Raw genomic sequence first — 18,273 nt, forward strand, 5'->3', positions numbered from 1 at the left:
TGATAAGCAAAACAAGTAAGTTATTAAACGTTAGTAGAACAACATTAAGTAAAGCATTAAAGAGGTAGGAAAAAATAGAGGAACCTAACCATAAATCTCTTTGGGCATTCTCAGGTAGACTACCATGCAAAGACAAGGTTGTTGTTGATGCACTAAGAATATTAATTGAATTTTTTTGGCATGACAACACAAGAGTTTCGCCCAACAAAAGAGATGTTGTTAGAAGGCAAATTGGGTCTAAAAATTGTGAGCCACATGTCAAACACTATTTGGATATGACTCAAACTAAATTTTATGAAAGATTCCTTCAAAAGTTTCCTCAAATAAGAATTTCTCAAAGATTTTTTGAAATAACAAAACCTTTTTATATTAAGATTAATCATGTATGCAACACATGTTGTAGGATGCATATTGAATTTTCCATGCACTGTGATATTTTTCATCATATTTGTTCTACTTTGCACACTAACGATGTTTTGCAGGAATGCAATATACAAGAACCTCCTAAGTCGGTAAGAGAATTTATTTAAAGTGTTCTATGTAATAGACATGATGGTTGCATTTATTATAAGATGCCTTGTTTGGAAGGTTCTTGTTCTATATGTGGTGGTTTGCAATGTTTACCAAGATGCGTACATTTGGAGAGCACACATGAAATTGGTACGAAACTAGTTTTTTTTTGGAAAATACAAGACAATCACATATGGAGTCAAAGATGAGAAAGATTTGAAGAGATGTGAGCTAGTGAAAAATGATATATGTGTAGCTGAATTTATGAAAATGTTTCAATAGAAACTAGTTTATGAGTACATAATGCATACACATAGAGCTCGATGGTTAGGTGAGCAATTCAAGTTATGTAAGGACACATTTACTCTTGGCACCATTGTCTCTATCATTGATTTCTCTGAAAATTATACACTACAACCTCAAAATGAAGTGCAATCTATGTATTATCACTCTACACAAGTTTCTATTTTTGTACACATAGCATTCATGCATGCAGATGATAGCATAGAGGAGGATAGAAAGGTTGTAAGAGAGTATCACTTCTACATAAGTGATGACCGTACTCATTCATTGGAGTTTGTATAAGGATGCTTTAAAGTTTTCTATGATAGTTTAAGGGAAAGGAATATACGATACAATCAACACTTAAATGGTCAGATAATTGCACCGCACAATTCAAGAATGCAAGGATGTTTTATTGGTTGACAAGGATGCATATGACAAGTAGTGTACAACATTTTTGGAATTTCACTGAGGATGGACATGGTAAGGGAGAGCACGATGGTGTAGAAGCATGTGTGAAAAGAACCCTGGCTAGAGAAGAACTGAAGTACAAAGGTGGTGCTAAGTTGATAGATGCAGAAACAATTGTGAGATGGTGTAAGTCTACGATGGGTCCAAGTAATCCAAGTACGTCAATGGTTCATAGATATTTTTGGTTGATCACTGAATCTAACATTGAAAACTATCTAGATTGTTGTACAGTTGCAGGATCGAGTGACATGTACTCATTTATGAGTTCAAATTCAAGTTCACTAGTAATTTATACGAGACAGATGGTATGTTTTTCCTCTTCGTGCATGTATTGTTTGTGGGAAGAATGTGAATCACAAGAGTGGGTTAACAAATGGTCTTGTAGACCATTGGTTCCCATTGATTCATATCAAATTCCCAAAGCACTACAATTGAGCCAGATGGAGACATCAATGGATTTTGACCATGTATCCAACCTAGTGGATTCAGGTGATTTTTTGAGTTAATTTTTTTGCAAGTATTCTTTTTGGTTCATTTTGTTGTACACCATGCATTATTTTTGGTATTAACTAACACTTTATAAAATGCAGGTCATGTGTATGTAGTTGTTGCATAAAAGAACAATGAAGAAGGAGCATATTACTATTTGTGTCATTGTGTTGAGCCAAAAAGAAAATTGACAACCACAATCATTGATGGAGAGGGTATTGAGTACCCAATAGGGTCTGTTGTCATGACAGGAACATGGCTTCGAAGATACCCTATCAAGAATTCTGATGTTTGGTTGTTCGAGGACTTTGAAACACACAGACATATTCTTCATTTCTCCAACCTTGTTGTTGCAACAAATATTCATTTGATGAAGTATCCTGGTAGACCTCATAACAAGATTTTATGGAAAGTTCGTGAATCTGACCACGAGGCAATACTTGACACAATATGGGTTAGAGCCAATCCTGAAGGCTCACTTGATTGATTCTACAGTTCAGAGTAGAATGATTTTGAGAATTTTGTATAAATCATCGACAAATTGTTCTATATTCATTTTTTGTATATATAAATGCCCATGAGCTGATTTTTACATGTTTAGGGGCATAATTTTGTATATTTAAATGGCAATGAGTTGATTTGTACATATGTACATGCCAAATTTTAGATATTAAGATGGCGATGAGCTGAATCGCACATATTGTAATGCCAAATTTTGTATAATCAAATAGCCAAGAGCTTATTTGACCATATTTAGAGGCAGATTTTTGAATAATATGTGACAATGTTTTGTGACTATGTTTTGAGTATATGTGATGTGTCCCTAGTCAATCATGAGTATTCTTGATTCATGTATAATCATGGAGAATTATTTGAGTCATTATTAGGTCATAGGGATCATAGATTGAGACTAGATACAATTACAGCAAAAATTGTCATTGTTGTCAAAAAAATTGTCAAGCAACTTCTACATTGTGTCGGTAGGGTATGACTCTTGATGTTTCGGCAATTTGGGATCTATGATAGGGGCATGCCTAGCATAAAAATTCCCACCTAGATGCACTCATGACGTTAGTTTGTATATATGATGAATCGAATCAATTCTAGCCAATCCTGCAACTTTGCATTGCATGCAACTGATGACTTTTGCAGCAGGCAAAAAAATGCTACCAATTTAAAATGGCTCTAAGTTGTCAAAAACTAAGATAGAACATTGTAGAGGAGCCTTACATGACCCCATAGGTTCAAACAGATTGATCATATGCGTCCTGGATTTGAAGAAACAGTCCGTCAAATTTTGATAATTTTTTGGACTCAGGGCACTTGAGAGATCGCACTAGTATGGTATGACTCTTGATGTTCTGACACTTTGGGATGCATAATAGGGGCATTCCTAGCATAAACCTATCCACCCAGATGTGCTCGTGACATTGATTTGTGCACATGGTGAACTGAATCAATTCTAGTCAATCTTGCAACCTTGCATTGCATGCAACTGACAGATTTTGCAGGAGGCGAAAAATGTTGCCAATTGAAAATGGCTCTGAGACATCAAAAACTGAGATAGACCATTATAGAGGAGCCTCACGCAACCCCACAGGTTCAAACGGATTGACCATATGTGTCCTGGATTGGAAGAAACAGTCCATCAAATTTTGACAATTTTTTGGACTCATGGCACTTGAGAGATCGCCCCGGTATGATATGACTCTCGATGTTTCGGCACTTTGGGATGCATGAGAGGAGAATTCCTAGCATAAACCTTCCCACCCATATCACTCGTGACGTTGTTTTGTGCACACGATGAACCAAATCAATTCTAGCCAATCTTGCAACTTTGCATTGCATGCAACTGATGGTTTTTGCAGCAGGCAAAAAAATGCTACCAATTGAAAATGGCTTTGAGTCGTGAAAAACCAAGATAGAAAATTGTAGAGGAGCCTCACATGACCCCACAAATTCAAACAGATCACCCATATGTGTCCTGGATTGGAAGAAACAATTCGTCAAATTTTGACAATTTTTTGGACTCATGGCACATGAGAGATCGCCCTGGTATGGTATGAATCTTGATGTTACGGTGCTTTGGGATGCACAATAGGGGAATACCTAGCAAAAAAATACCCACCCAGACACTCTCATGACATTAGTTTGTGCACACGATGAACCAAATCAATTCTAGCCAATCTTGTAACTTTGCATTGCATGCAATTGACAGTTTTTGCAGTAGGCAAAAAAATGCTACCAATTGAAAATAGCTTTGAGTCATAAAAAATTGAGATATGCTATTGTAGAGGAGCCTCATGTGACCCCACAGGTTCAAACAGATTGACCATATGTGTCCTGGATTTGAAGAAACAGTCCGTCAAATTTTGATAATTTTTTGGACTCAGGGCACTACGGTATGACTCTTGACGTTCCAACGCTTTGGGATGCATGATAGAGGCATGCCTAACATAAACCTGTCCACCTAGATGCATTCATGACATCATTTTGTGCACATGACAAACTGAATCAATTCTATCCAATCATGCAACTTTGCATTGTACGCAACTGACGGTTTTTGCAACAGGCAAAAAAATGCTACCAATTGAAAATGGCTCCGAGTCATCAAAAATCGAGATAGGCGATTGAAGAGGAGCCTCACGTGACCTCATAGGTTCAAATGGATCGACCATATGTGTCCTAGATTTGAAGAAATAGTCTGTCAAATTTTGATAATTTTTTGGACTCAGGGCACTTGAGAGATCGCACCGATATGGTATGACTTGACGTTCTGGTGCTTTGGGATGCACGAGAGGGGCATGCCTAGCATAAACCTGCCCACCCAAACATGATCATGACATCAGTTTGTGCACATGATGAACCGAATCAATTCTAGACAATCTTGCAACTTTGCATTGCATGCAACTGACGGTTTTTGTAGTAGGCAAAAAAATGCTACCAATTGAAAATGGCTTAGAGTCGTCAAAAATAGAGATAGGCCATTGTAGAGGAGCCTCACACAACCCTACAGATTCAAATGGATCGACCATATGTGTCCTAGATTTGAAGAAACATTCCATCAAATTTTGACAATTTTTTGGACTCATGGCACTTAAGAGATCACACCGGTATGGTATGACTCTCAACGTTCTGATGCTTTGTGATACACAACAGGGGCATGCCTAGTGTAAATCTTCCCATCTGGATGTGCTCACGATGTCAGTTTGTAATTACAAATTTAAAGTGACTGATAAATAAAATGTTATGAATTCAAATCAACACACCTGTGTCTATTGCTCATGGACAAACACCATGTCGATCAACTCATCTATCAATGCAGAATCCTCAGTCGTGCGGGCTTGACATCTACTCCCGCAAATCATGCATAGATGAGATGAGAATCCATCTGTACTGGCTACATCATCTATCCCCAAACATATCCCCGAGCAACTGACGCACATATGCTGGATGGGCTCTCTGTCACCACCTAGAGCAACTAATGGCTCATCATCCAATACAATAGGGTGTGCTAAGGACATCCCATGCTGGATGATGGCACCAGTCAACATTGTGGCCGCTTGAAGAGTCTGTAGCTCCATCAACTCTTTCATCTCTACTAGGATAGCCTGATGCACCTTGTGTTTGGGTGCTAGAGGGCGGCAACTCTCCGCGGGTAATTGCCTACGGGCTCCAGGTCTATCTTGGGAAGAGCCACCACCTCTACCATGGAACTCTCTCATGTCAAAATACTTTGGGCGCACATTGAGCACAAACTCACAATATACTTTTCTCAAAAAATATAATCGCACCTCATAATTATTACAAGGTGGATCATCAAAGACCATCCACCACCTCTTCCAAAAATGATTCTTCATCTACACGTTGGTACACCAATGTATGGGAAACCTCTTTGCATTAAGAGGTAATGATTGACCAGCTTTGGGATCAATGAAAAGGGCACATATTTGTTGTTTACTAATATTTTTGTTTTTTACTCCCTCGTATGATAGCCCATCGGCATAGAATTGAATACACCTATCCCTAAAGCTTCCCCATTTGGTAACTTGTGTGGAAACAACTATGGCACCACTAGCTAATGTTTCTAGGCTAGTGGCGAGGGATTGATGATGCTCAAGTTTGGATGTTTTCAATTTAACAATCAGTCTATTGATTTTAGACATATTAATTGCTCCTATTATTCGGGTGTGCGGTCAAAAGGAGGAATTGGGGGTGTATCTTGTGGGTTTTCAGGAGGTGCATTTGGTTGTTCTTGTTGTGAATTAGAATAATCTGGTTTTTGAAACAAAAAATAAAAAAACTTAATCAAAATTAATGAAATTAAATTCAAAATGTAAAATAAATTGAACAAACAGGAAAGAAAGACAAAAATAAACAAATACTAACCTTGATCCATAGTCTGGAGGAGAAATCTAGAACCCCGTTCATGGTTTAGGAGAGAAAATGAAGAAAAAACAAAGTAAAAATGTGCTATTCACGGGAAAATAAGACCCAATTTTTTTTTAACTTTTTTTGACAGGAACCGCATACGCGGTTCTCTTGGTATTATTAGCGCGTATGCGCTCATTTTCCTAGAGGTAGTGTGCACACACTACTTTCCCTAAAAGCATCGCATACGCGCTACCTTCTCTAGCCTCGGGAACAACAAACCTAAGCACGCACGCAGTTAATTAAAATTTTAGAACCGCGTACGCGCTGCTTGTTTTTCCATGTTTTTTTTGGGTGGTGTCCACTTTTTTGACCACCATCTTTGTGCACATGCCCTAAGGATGAAACTCCATTCAATCCTATAATATTCTTTTTCAAAGTCAATCAGAAGCATGGCTTCCTCTTATTTGGATACCTTTGCCCAATTTATAGCTTCCAAGCAAGTGAGTAAATCCTCCAAAATATATCTGACCTTAACAAAACCAGTTTGTGTGGGGTTTATCGCCTTAGGCTGGATCCCCTCTAGTCTTTTATCCAGAACCTTGGCAAGAATCTCGTAGGATGCATTAGTAATGTAATTGGTCTCCAGTTCATGATTAGGGATCTATCCACTTCTTTAATCCAATAAGTTTAATAAGTCCACTATTAATATCCTCACCTACAGACCCATTTTCAATGGCTTATTTATAAACCTATAGCAAATATTCCCCAATCCAATTAATGTTACTTTTGTAGAATTCCTTAGGCAACCCATTAGGGTCAGGTGCTTTATCATTTTTGAGAATGTTGATATCTTTTTGGTTTTCTTCCAAAGTTATCTCTTTATTAAGGGTATCAATGTCCTCTTTACTTACCTTCCTGGGAATAATGTTGCTTATTTTGCCTCTGGCACTTCCCTTGTTTTGGTAACCATCTTCTAAGGTAAACAACTTGGTATAAAAATGAGAAAAGGCCTTCAAAATGTCTGCCTACTCTGTTGTGTTTTCTCTTGCTTCCCAAATGTTGTCAACTCTCTCCTTAGCTTCTTTACTCTTAAGAAGCTGAAAAAGGAATTTGAAACTTTTTATCACTATGTTCTAGCCAATTCAATCTAGCTCTTGTCTTGATACCCCAAATTTTCACATTTTGAATCCTTCTCAAGGCATCCTTAGCTTGAGCAAGAGCCTCGACAATCCCTAGGTTGGTAGGGTCTTTTTGTAACATTTCTTCAGCCTTCTTCAACCTATCATACAAATCAGTTTCTAGACTCCTAGAATCCTCGGCCTTCTTCTTTCTCATATTTTGGAACAAAATTTTCTATCTTTGAATGTTTTGATTCCATCTCTCAATGGCAGTATATTTCTTAGGGGTGAAATCAGAATAATGGTTCCCACTTTTGCCCATGAACAAAATTCGAGGAGTGGGATTTTTTTTTTTGGGAGGTTTGAACAAATTGGGGTTGTTCAAGCGAACCACCCTCATTGGTTCGATCGAACCCTCCATCGGATCTAGGTTTGATCGAACCCGACATAGATTTTGGGGTTCGATCGAACCCATTAAAATATTTATTTTTATGGGGTTCGTTCGAACCCCTAGTTCAATCGAACCCTATAAAAAAATCTTTTTTTAAAACCTATATAAAAGCCAAAAATGATAGTGAAACTGTCATTTTCAATTTGGGAGTTTACTGTGGAGAGGGGGTTAGAGCGAACCCAACGTTAGCATTACGTCACTATGCCCTGTTAGCACCAACCAGTGCTTCTCATCTTTCAGCTTTCGACCTACATTAGTTTAGGTGCACAAAATAATCTTTTTTTTGTTTTATTTATTTTTTATTAAATTTATTTAAAAATTAGTAAATAATTTATTTGTTAATTTATTTTTTTAATTAAATAATTGTATATTTATTGTTTTTTTTCAGCATTTTAGAAAACGTTAACAAAAACTTAGAAAACATATCTATACTAAAATTTTAAAACTTAGAAAAATGTTTCAAAACTTAATTTAATGTTTTAAATTAAAGTCAATTTGTTTTTTTATTAAATAATTGTAAATGTATTATTTTTTCCAACTTTTAAAAAAAACGTTATGAAAAACTTAGAAAACTAAAGTAATAAATTAACAAAAACGTTAAGAAAAATTAACAAAATTAAAAATTAGAAAAATGTTAGAAAACTAAATATAATAAATTAAAACGTTAGAAAAATTAAATAATAAATTAAAACTTAGAAAAATATTAATAAACTTAGATAATAAATTTAAATAAATTAGAAAAAATAGAACATCTATGACCCCTTTTCACACCCTATTACACAAACAACATGACCCCTTAGGACCCCTTAAGACCACATATGCCCCTGACGATACTATATGACCCCTTAAGACCATAAAAGATCACATAGTATCCTAAAGGGTCATGCATGTGTTAGATAGGACCACATATGACCCCTTATTCATCCTAGAGTGTACAACATACCCCTTAGGATCACATAGTGTCCTAAGGGGTCATATGTAGTCCTAAGGGGTCACGCATGTGTTCTAACACATGTGTGACCCCTCATGGCCACATATGACCCCTTATAACATCCTAGTATGTACAACATACCCCATAGGATTACATTGTGTCCTAAGGGGTCATATGCGGTCCGAAGGGGTCACACATGTGTTCTAACACATTTGTGACCCCTTATGACCACATATGACACCTTATAACATCCTAGTGTGTACAACAGACCCCTTATAACATCTTAGAGTGTATAACATACCCCTTAGGATCACATAGTGTCCTAAGGGGTCATATGTGGTCCTAAGGGGTCATGCATGTGTTCTAACACGTGTGACCCCTTAGGACCACATATGACCCCTTATAACATCCTAGTGTGTACAAAATACCCCTTAGGATCCCATAGTGTCCTAAGGGATCATATGTGGTCCTAAGGGGTCACACATGTGTACTAACACATATGTGGTCCTAAGGGGTCACACATGTGTTCTAACACATGTGTGACCCCTTACGACCTTATATGACCCCTTATAACATCCTAGTGTGTACAACATACCCCTTAGTCTATCACAAAGTGTTCTAAGGGGTCATATTTGCTCCTAAGGGGTCAAGCATGTGTTCTAGAACATGCGTGATCCCTTAGGACCACATACGACCCCTTATAACATCCTAGTGTGTACAACATATCCCTTAGGATCACATAGTTCACTAAGGGGACATATGTGGTCCTAAGGGGTCACACATGTGTGACCCCTTAGGACCACATATGACCCCTTATAACATCCTAGTGTGTACAGCATACCCCTTACTCCATCTCAAAGTGTCTTAAGGGGTCATATGTGGTCCTAACAGGTTACACATGTGTTCTAAAACATGCATGACCCCTTGTAACATCCTAGTGTGTATAACATACCACTTAGGATCATATAGTGTCCTAAGGGGTCATATGTGGTCCTAACAGGTCACCCATGTGTTCTAACACATGCGTGACCCCTTATTGTTGGAATCCAAGAATGCTTGGAGGGGGGGTGAATCAGTATTCTACCATTAATGATGGTTTTGAACTTATTACTTATTAACCGGTTAACAGTAAATAATATTAGAATGCATACACCAAATAACACAAAGAAAGGCAACACCATAACACCAAGATTTATACATGGAAAACCCTGCAAAGGGAAAAACCACGGTGGGGCTGATACCCACAATATCTATATACTTGATCAAGGTATACAAATATTACATAGGGAGTCTGTACATGCAGAAAGGTCAACCACCTGGAGCTCACTACTAAAATACAAAATAGGAAGTCTTACTAACTTAGAGTATATTTACAAATGATTATAACTAAAGATGAACTTATAAAGAGCATCTAACCATGTTGGATAAGTTTCGGTGAATGCTCTGTTAACCTGCTCTATAAACTGGTTGTTTGATGCTCTGTTTTGCTACCAGTTATGTTGTGCACGTGAAACTGCACAGAGTCGCTGACCAAAAGGTTCTTGTATATTGCATTCCTGTAAAATATTGTTAGTGTGCAATGTAGAACAAATATGACGAAAAATATCATAGTGCATGGAAAATTCAATGTGCATGGAAAATTCTTATTTAAGGAAACTTTTGAAGGAATCTTTCATAAAAAAAAATTTGAGTCGTATCCAAATAGTGTTTGGCATATGGCTCACAATTTGTAGACTCGATTCGCCTTCTAACAACATCTCTTTAGTTGGGCGAAACCCTTATGTTGTCATGCCAAAAAAATTTAATTAATGTTCTTAGTGCATCAATAACAACCTTGTCTTTGCGTGGTAGTCTACTCAAGAATGCCCAAAGAGAATTATTGTTAGGTTCCTCTATTTTTTCTCACCTCTATAATGTTTTACTTAATGTTGTTCTACTAACGTTTAATGACTTGTTTTTCTTAGTAAATGATCTTTTTTAATTTTCTTGCTCATTATGGTTGATGTAATGACACGTCGAGTAGCATTATAATCTTTAGTATGTGATTTTGAACCAATAGCTTGATATGCATCAAATAGATTTCTCACAATAGTTCTGTCACTTATACTTTTAGATGATCTTAGGCCTAGAATTTTCATTGTCTCTCTAAAATTCAAACTTTTAATCATTTGAACAATTAATTGACATCTTGCAGTTTGATTTAAGTTTTCAAAATAGTTTTTCCATATTCTTTTTAACCATTCTCTTACAAGTTTGTTCATTCATTTTATCGGGCATTGGCTTCAATATATTCTCGTCAATGTCAATTAGATACTTTGGTTTCCTACAAATGATTCTAGGAGGTGTTAACATCAGTGCATCGTGTACATTCAATTCATCAAATAGAGAAGGTGTATGTTCATCATTTAATTGATTATTCAATGTGGTATCTTCTTCAATTGCATTAGGTTCATATGGTAAATCAAATGTCTCTTCTTCAATTGCATTAGGTGCATTATGTTCATTTGGTAAATCGAATTGAGATGTTGAGGATGACATATCTTCTTCTCTCATTGTTCTTATGTCACGCAATTTCTTCATGTGTTGCTTTTGTCTTTCATTTTCAGCCTCTCATTATTCCATCGTTCCTCACTTGTTCTTTCCCATGGTTGATATCAGTTGTCCTAAATAGAATCATATTACATATATATGTAAAAAAAAGTTCATAAACAAAAAAATAACCATAAATATGCATCTTATCATTATTTTTTTAAATCAAAACTATTAAACAATCACAATCATATTGACAGAACTAATAAGAACAAAAATTCAATCATTTGAAATCATGCAAAAAAAAATAAAAAATCACTTACTTCTATATATAAAACAATGGTAGAAGTGTAGACACAATTGCAGTGGGGCCTTCAACAACCTCAAAAACTTCTTTTGAGGCCATTGAGGCTCTTGGAAAAACAAAACTATGTCTAAATACCTCGTACGCACTATATTAATAACCGCGTGTGCGCTCTTAGTCCCTAAAATGTTGGCAAGTCCAATGGTATTTTTTTTCACCCTATACTAATAATTAGTGCTCTTGCACCTTAAAAATTTTATGGTAGGGAAGCGAACTAATAGGCTTAATACCCCATAGTGCTTACAAGTAATAAGTAGCGCGTACGACATCTTACGCGTTAAAAATGTTATGGCAGGACAACGAACTAATAGGCTCAGTACCCCATACACGCTATTTGTAGTAAAAAAATGTGAAGGAAAAGGGAGGGAGGGAGAGAGAGAGAGAGAGAGAGAGAGAGAGAGAGAGAGAGATAGAGAGAGAGAGAGAGAGAGAGGGAGGGAGGGAGGGAGGGAGATAGAGGGAGATAGATAGGGAGAGAGGGAGAGGGAGAGGGGTGAGAGAAGGGGGGAGGGACGGAGAGAAGAAGGGGTATGGAGGAAGGTAGAAGGGGAGAGAGGGAGAGAGGTAGAGGGAGGGAGAGAGAGAAAGGGAGAGGAAGAGAGATAGAGAGATAGAGACAGAGAGAGACAGAGACAGAGAGAGAGAGAGAGAGGGAGAGGAAGAGAGAGAGAGAGAGAGAGAGAGAGAGAGGGGGGGAGGGAAGAAGCGGTATGGAGGAAGGGAGAAGGGGAGACAGAGAGGGGGGAGAGAAGGGGGGGAGGGAGGGAGAAGTAGGGGGTAGGGAGGGAGGGAGGGAGAGAAGAAGGAGTATGGAGAGAGAGAGAGAGAGAGAGAGAGAGGGGGTATGGAGGAAGGGAGAAGGGGAGAGAATCAAGTCTCTATTTTTCGCTTAATTCTCTCTCTCTCTCCCCCCCCATTAATCTCCTCTCATCCTCTATCTCTCTATCTCACTCTCCCCTTCTCTCAAGTGTATCTCTCTCTCATTCTCTCCCTCTCCTCCCCCTCCCTCTCTCCCTTTCTCATTACCTCTCTTTCTCACTCTCTCCCTCTCTCCCTCTCTTCGTACATCTCTCTCTCTAGTCTCTTGTACTCTCCTTCCATCCCTTCCTCCCTCTCACCCAGACTCTCTCTATCTCTCACCTTCCCTCCCTCCACCTCTTAGGTATCTCTTTCTCTCCCAATCCCTATATCCACCTCTTAGATCTCTCTATATCTCCCCCACTCCCTATCTCTCTCTCCCCCTCTCTAGGTATCTCTATCCCATTCTCTCTCTCTCTCTCTCTCTCTCTCTCTCTCTCTCTCTCTCTCTCTCTCTCTCTCTCTCTCTCTCTCTCTCTCTCTCTCTCTCTCTCTCTCTCTCTCTCTCACACACACACACACACACACATTTATCTCTTGTCTCTCTCTCTTAGTCTCTATCTATCAATCTATCTATCTCACTCTCCTCCTCTCTTAGGTGTATCTCTCTCGCATTGCCTCCCTTTCCTCCCGCTCTCCTCCCTCTCTAGGGTCATATGGTACTCTTATGGGTCATATGGTATCTTAGGGATCCATGCATGTATCCTAAGGGGTCATAGGACACCATGTGCCCCATAACAACACGTAAGAGGTCATATGGAGTCCTAAGGGGTCATAGGACACCATATGACCCCTAACGACACCATATGGTATCCTAAGGGGTCATAAGGTGTCTTAGGAGTCATAGGACACCATAAGACACATAACGACACCATATGGTGTCCTAAGGGGTCATAGGACACCATATAACCCTTAGAACACAATATGACCCCTAACAACATCTAAGGGGTCATAGGACACTATATGATCCCTTAGCACACCATATGACCTATAACGACACCATATGGTATCCTAAAGGGTCATATGGTGACCCTTTAGGACACCATATGGTGTTGTTATGGGTTTTATGGTGTCTTGAGGGGTCATATGGCATCTTATAACCCCTTAGGACACCATATGGTGTCGTTATGGGTGGTATGGTGTCTTAAGGGGTCATATGGTGTCCTAAGGGGTCATAGGACACCATATGACCTCTTAGGAAACAATATGACCTCTAATGACACCTAAGGGGTCATATGGTGTCCTAAGGGGTCATAGAACACCATACAACCCATAACAACACCATATGACCCATAGTAACACCATATGGAGTTCTAAGGGGTCATATGGTGTCCTAAGGGATCATAGACACCATATGACCCATAACAACACCTAAGGGGTCATATGGAGTCCTAAAGGGTTATAAGACACCATATGACCCCTTAATATACTATATGACCCATAAATATTATCCAACCAATACATCCACATGATCCAAAGAAACCAATACATTCATCTTCTTCAAATGTTCTACTTTATATCCTATCTTCTTTATAAAAAAAAGAAAACTGACCACCTTGTCAATCTTCTTATCACCTCATCTATATGTAAACAAAAAGAAGATATATTGGAGGAGCCTCCACAACTGTTTATAAATTATGTCATACAATTTTCTTGATTAATAAATGATAGCTAATAAAATGATATATTATTTAAAGATGAATAAAACATCATACAATAGAACATTGGTAGTTTAGTTTTGATATAGCTAAGTTAGACCATTGCCAGCATAAGAGAGACTCTAGGTGAACAAACAATGAGGCTTCATTGAAAAGAAAGTGTAAGAGCTTGACCTAACCCTAAGAGTACTGCCTTTCTAGAAAATTATGATGCTCTTAAATTTTTAAGGCTATAGGAATTACACACTTGATTTATTTCATGGGTATGTACCCTTCCAAGACTTTTGACAAGTGATGATCATCATATACTACCACTAGCATGCTTACAACAAACTTCAATTTCTTTAGATGACAGGCATTGTGTAACAGCATGGGAACTCTCACATACCCACCACTATCATTCTCTGTGACATCATCTATGTTAGTCTCCCTCTTTCTCTTCCTACCGGTTGTTTCCTTCTGAAAAAAAATATTGCAGGTAGTCTAACTCATCATTTTGCTTTGTTGACACTATTTTTCACCTGCTCTGCTCATTAAAAACACGTTCGAGAAGAATATTGCTGCAGGTTTCCTTGTTTGTCATGGTAATACACCTGTGGTTCAATTTCAAACCCTTCTTCCTCCTATTCAATATGCACACACAAATCCATCAATCAATTTTCTTAGGAGAGAATACATGATAAAAATCAAAGAGGAAGTTGCAGACAAGAAATAAATTCACTTACTTCTACAAAAGTGCAGACGTTGCAGTAGGGTATGGAGAGAGAGAGAGAGAGAGAGAGAGAGAGAGAGAGAGAGAGAGAGAGAGAGAGAGGCACCTTGTATGTGCTTGAGAGGGGGAGAGAGGGAGACAATACACTTACATACACACATATGTGTGTATATATACTTAATGTATTATATATTATTATATACATATATATAAATATTATATATTATATATTTATAGTACATATAAAAGTTATATATTATATGTATATGCACATTATATATATAATATCATATTATACACAATCCCAAAATGTAGCGTGTACGTGTTGTTTATAGTAAACATAACACATGCGTGTTGTTTATTGTAAACATAGCACATGCATGTTGCTTATAGTTAAGATAGAGTGTACACGTTTCTTACACCATAAGTACCCCATACGAGCTTTTGACTATTTAGGCTTGGAAATAGGCCTGGATGACAAAGCTACAATTTGGAAGTTTGATTTCTCTCCATTTCCCTCCTTTTTGACATGTTTTATTTTATCAGCTTGGTTTCTCTACTTTGTCATCATCAGGTTTACACTTCATCAAGTGGGTATTTCTAAAATTGCCACCATATTTTCACCCATCTTTTGAGTTTTCTAACCATTTATTTTTTTTAAAATTTGAACAACAATAACATATTATTATTGAATTTCTTTTACGAGTGTCTCCATAGTTCTCACAGACATAGGTGCACCATTTTTTTAATAACTTTTGATATACTTATCCAAACTTTATAAACTTTATATATTATTGTAGTGCACTTGATTCCTTACAATTTACAAAAAAAAATTGCATTTTTTTATTTTTTTAGTGCAACTTATGCTTCGCACACGAATAGGTACCTAATTTGCATGATGTGCTCAATTGGAAAAATCATTAAAAAAAAATTACTCAACAAAGAATTACAAAAAAATACACATCTTCTAGTGCTCATTCTTAACTATCTTTTTGCTGAAGGATTTATCAAAATACTAAATCTAACTATGAATTTTTTGATGCGCACGTTAGACACTATGTTATGTTTTTTCAGAAAAAATTAGGGTTTATTTTTTGTGCGTGAAGGATTTGACCCCCTTAATCTTATCTAATTTTGAAAAAGTTTAGTATTTTGGAAACTAGATTCAGAGTACTACAATATTTGTTCTTTGATTATCTTCATATGTTGAGTGGATGACTTTCAAATTTTGCCTGCAAGTTCAGGTTCACCTGGTTTCCATTGAAAAGTGTCCACTTATACCCCCCTTTTTGACCACCATCTTTGTGCACTTACCCACATGTATATATTTTATAATCTCTCTCTCTCTCTCTCTCTCTCTCTCTCTCTCTCTCTCTCTCTCTCTCTCTCTCTCTCTCTCTCTCTGTGAAATTAAAGATATCTCTCTCTTTGTCATGAAAATGATCCCCTTCTCTCTCTCATTAATGTTTTAATAATTTAAAATGTATGTATGTGATATATAAATAACTTTGTATATTTTTAATGATCTCCCTCTCGCTCTCTTTAAAATAATTTATTTAAATTTGAATTATGCAAGAACTTCATGTATAGATGAATTATGCAAGAACTTCATGTGTACATTTTAATTTAATGAGCTCAAGATTAATGATCTCTCTATCTCTCTCTAATTTAACTAATTTTAATTGAATGTTTTAAGTTGAATGCACTTCATGTTTGTGTGCTTACGTAAATTCTAACTTTATGATCTACCTAGATAGATGGAGGATCGAGATCCCCATTTACCTATTCCTGATCAGGATCTTCATGCAGAGTCTTCTGATCAAGATCCACCTCCATAGGCTCCTAATCAGGACCCTCTCCCTGATATTGGTACCATTTTTCATCATAGTGACTGTAAGATGATGAAATTGAGAGGTATTTTAGATGACCCATGGAAAAATGGCGTGTACAAGAGTACATGCAAATCCATTTTAAGGAATTTACATTTTTTGAGGGATCATCTAGTTAGCCACACCTTATTTTCTCCGCAAGCTATAGATTCTATCTATAGAAAATTGAGGGTTGAGGTGAGGGATCCTCATTCCTTCGCTGACGTGTTGAGGGTAGTCTCGAAGGAAACTATTAAGGAAATTTTTTTTCCATCAGGAGAAGAACAAGGTGAGAGTATATGAGGTGACATGATGCATTGATCCATAGGTTGCAGGGTTGATTTACCCATGCTTCTTAGCTGCCCATGGTCGTTATCCTAATAGCGACTAGATATCATTATACGTTGCACAATAGATCTATGTTGAGGTTCATTGTTAGTTGAAACCCAACTACCTTGACATTCCCATATATTATGGATAGGAGAGGGGCAGGATTTCTAATAGAGATGCATATCATAGGTGTGATAGAGCTCCGCCTAGACATGGGCAGAATCTTGGTGAGAGATTTTTGGCAATAGTCCCAGCCCTCACCCCCATAGTGGAAAATGGTGTGATTACTTCTCAGAGAGAATAAATAGATAGGATTGGAGATATTGCATCAGCAACAGCCACCATATCATCAGATAGGCTGGGTAGATATATGATGAACTGACCACATTCCAGATCATCCACAGATGCATCTTCCAGTCACGAGGTAGCTTGAGATTTAGATCAGTATGTTACTACTGGCATCTCCTCGCCAGATGATGTAGTGGATATAACAGGTGGTGCTAGACATGTACAGATATCACAGTATTTATTCAAGGACCTACTACATTCATACCATTTCATTTCATCTTGACTTGGGATACCATTGGTTGCTATTAGAGATGAGATTCTCAGAGACATGCAAGCTACTGCATCGACACATACATTGGGATAGTCAGATCATTCTCATCACTCTACATATGCTCCGAGTGACCCACCTGCAGATCACTTTGTTGTTACAAATGAGGAGATATGGGGTGATCAGGTCCATATCACAGATGAGGGCTTGGATTCATTTGAGGAGCAACTACGAGGCTTGAGTCAGACTGGTTTTATGGATATGCTACTAGCATCAAACACTTCATCGATGCCCAGTCATCTAGTTATCCCCTTACACTCCTCAGTCATTCATACAGGCAGAGAGAGATATGTAGGAATGACTAATGTGGTTGATATGATCATAGGAGATGATTAGACTATACAGGCTCTTGATACACAGGTATGTATGTGCATGTAATTTTTAAAAGGATGTACATGTAATTTATAGATTTAATAAATAACTTTAAATAAGTATCATTTATTGTTCAAACTAATCCTAAAATACGCATGTGTATGTACAACAGTTACCTTATGTCACTCCTAGCTTGAGCTCAAAGTGTGTGCGTAGGTGAGATTCTTTCCATGCTACACCTGCTAGTAGACAAGTAAGTTATAGATTTTGTATGTACATGTGTGTTACAGTATATTTTAATTTACTAGTCTATTTGATTATTTAAATAATATTCATACATGTAGAGATATTTTTAATATTTAAGTATAAATTCTACGTTTGCAGGGGTCTATTGGACATC

The sequence above is a fragment of the Cryptomeria japonica genome, chromosome 2 (assembly GCF_030272615.1).
Source record: "Cryptomeria japonica chromosome 2, Sugi_1.0, whole genome shotgun sequence".
Classification (NCBI taxonomy): domain Eukaryota; kingdom Viridiplantae; phylum Streptophyta; class Pinopsida; order Cupressales; family Cupressaceae; genus Cryptomeria; species Cryptomeria japonica.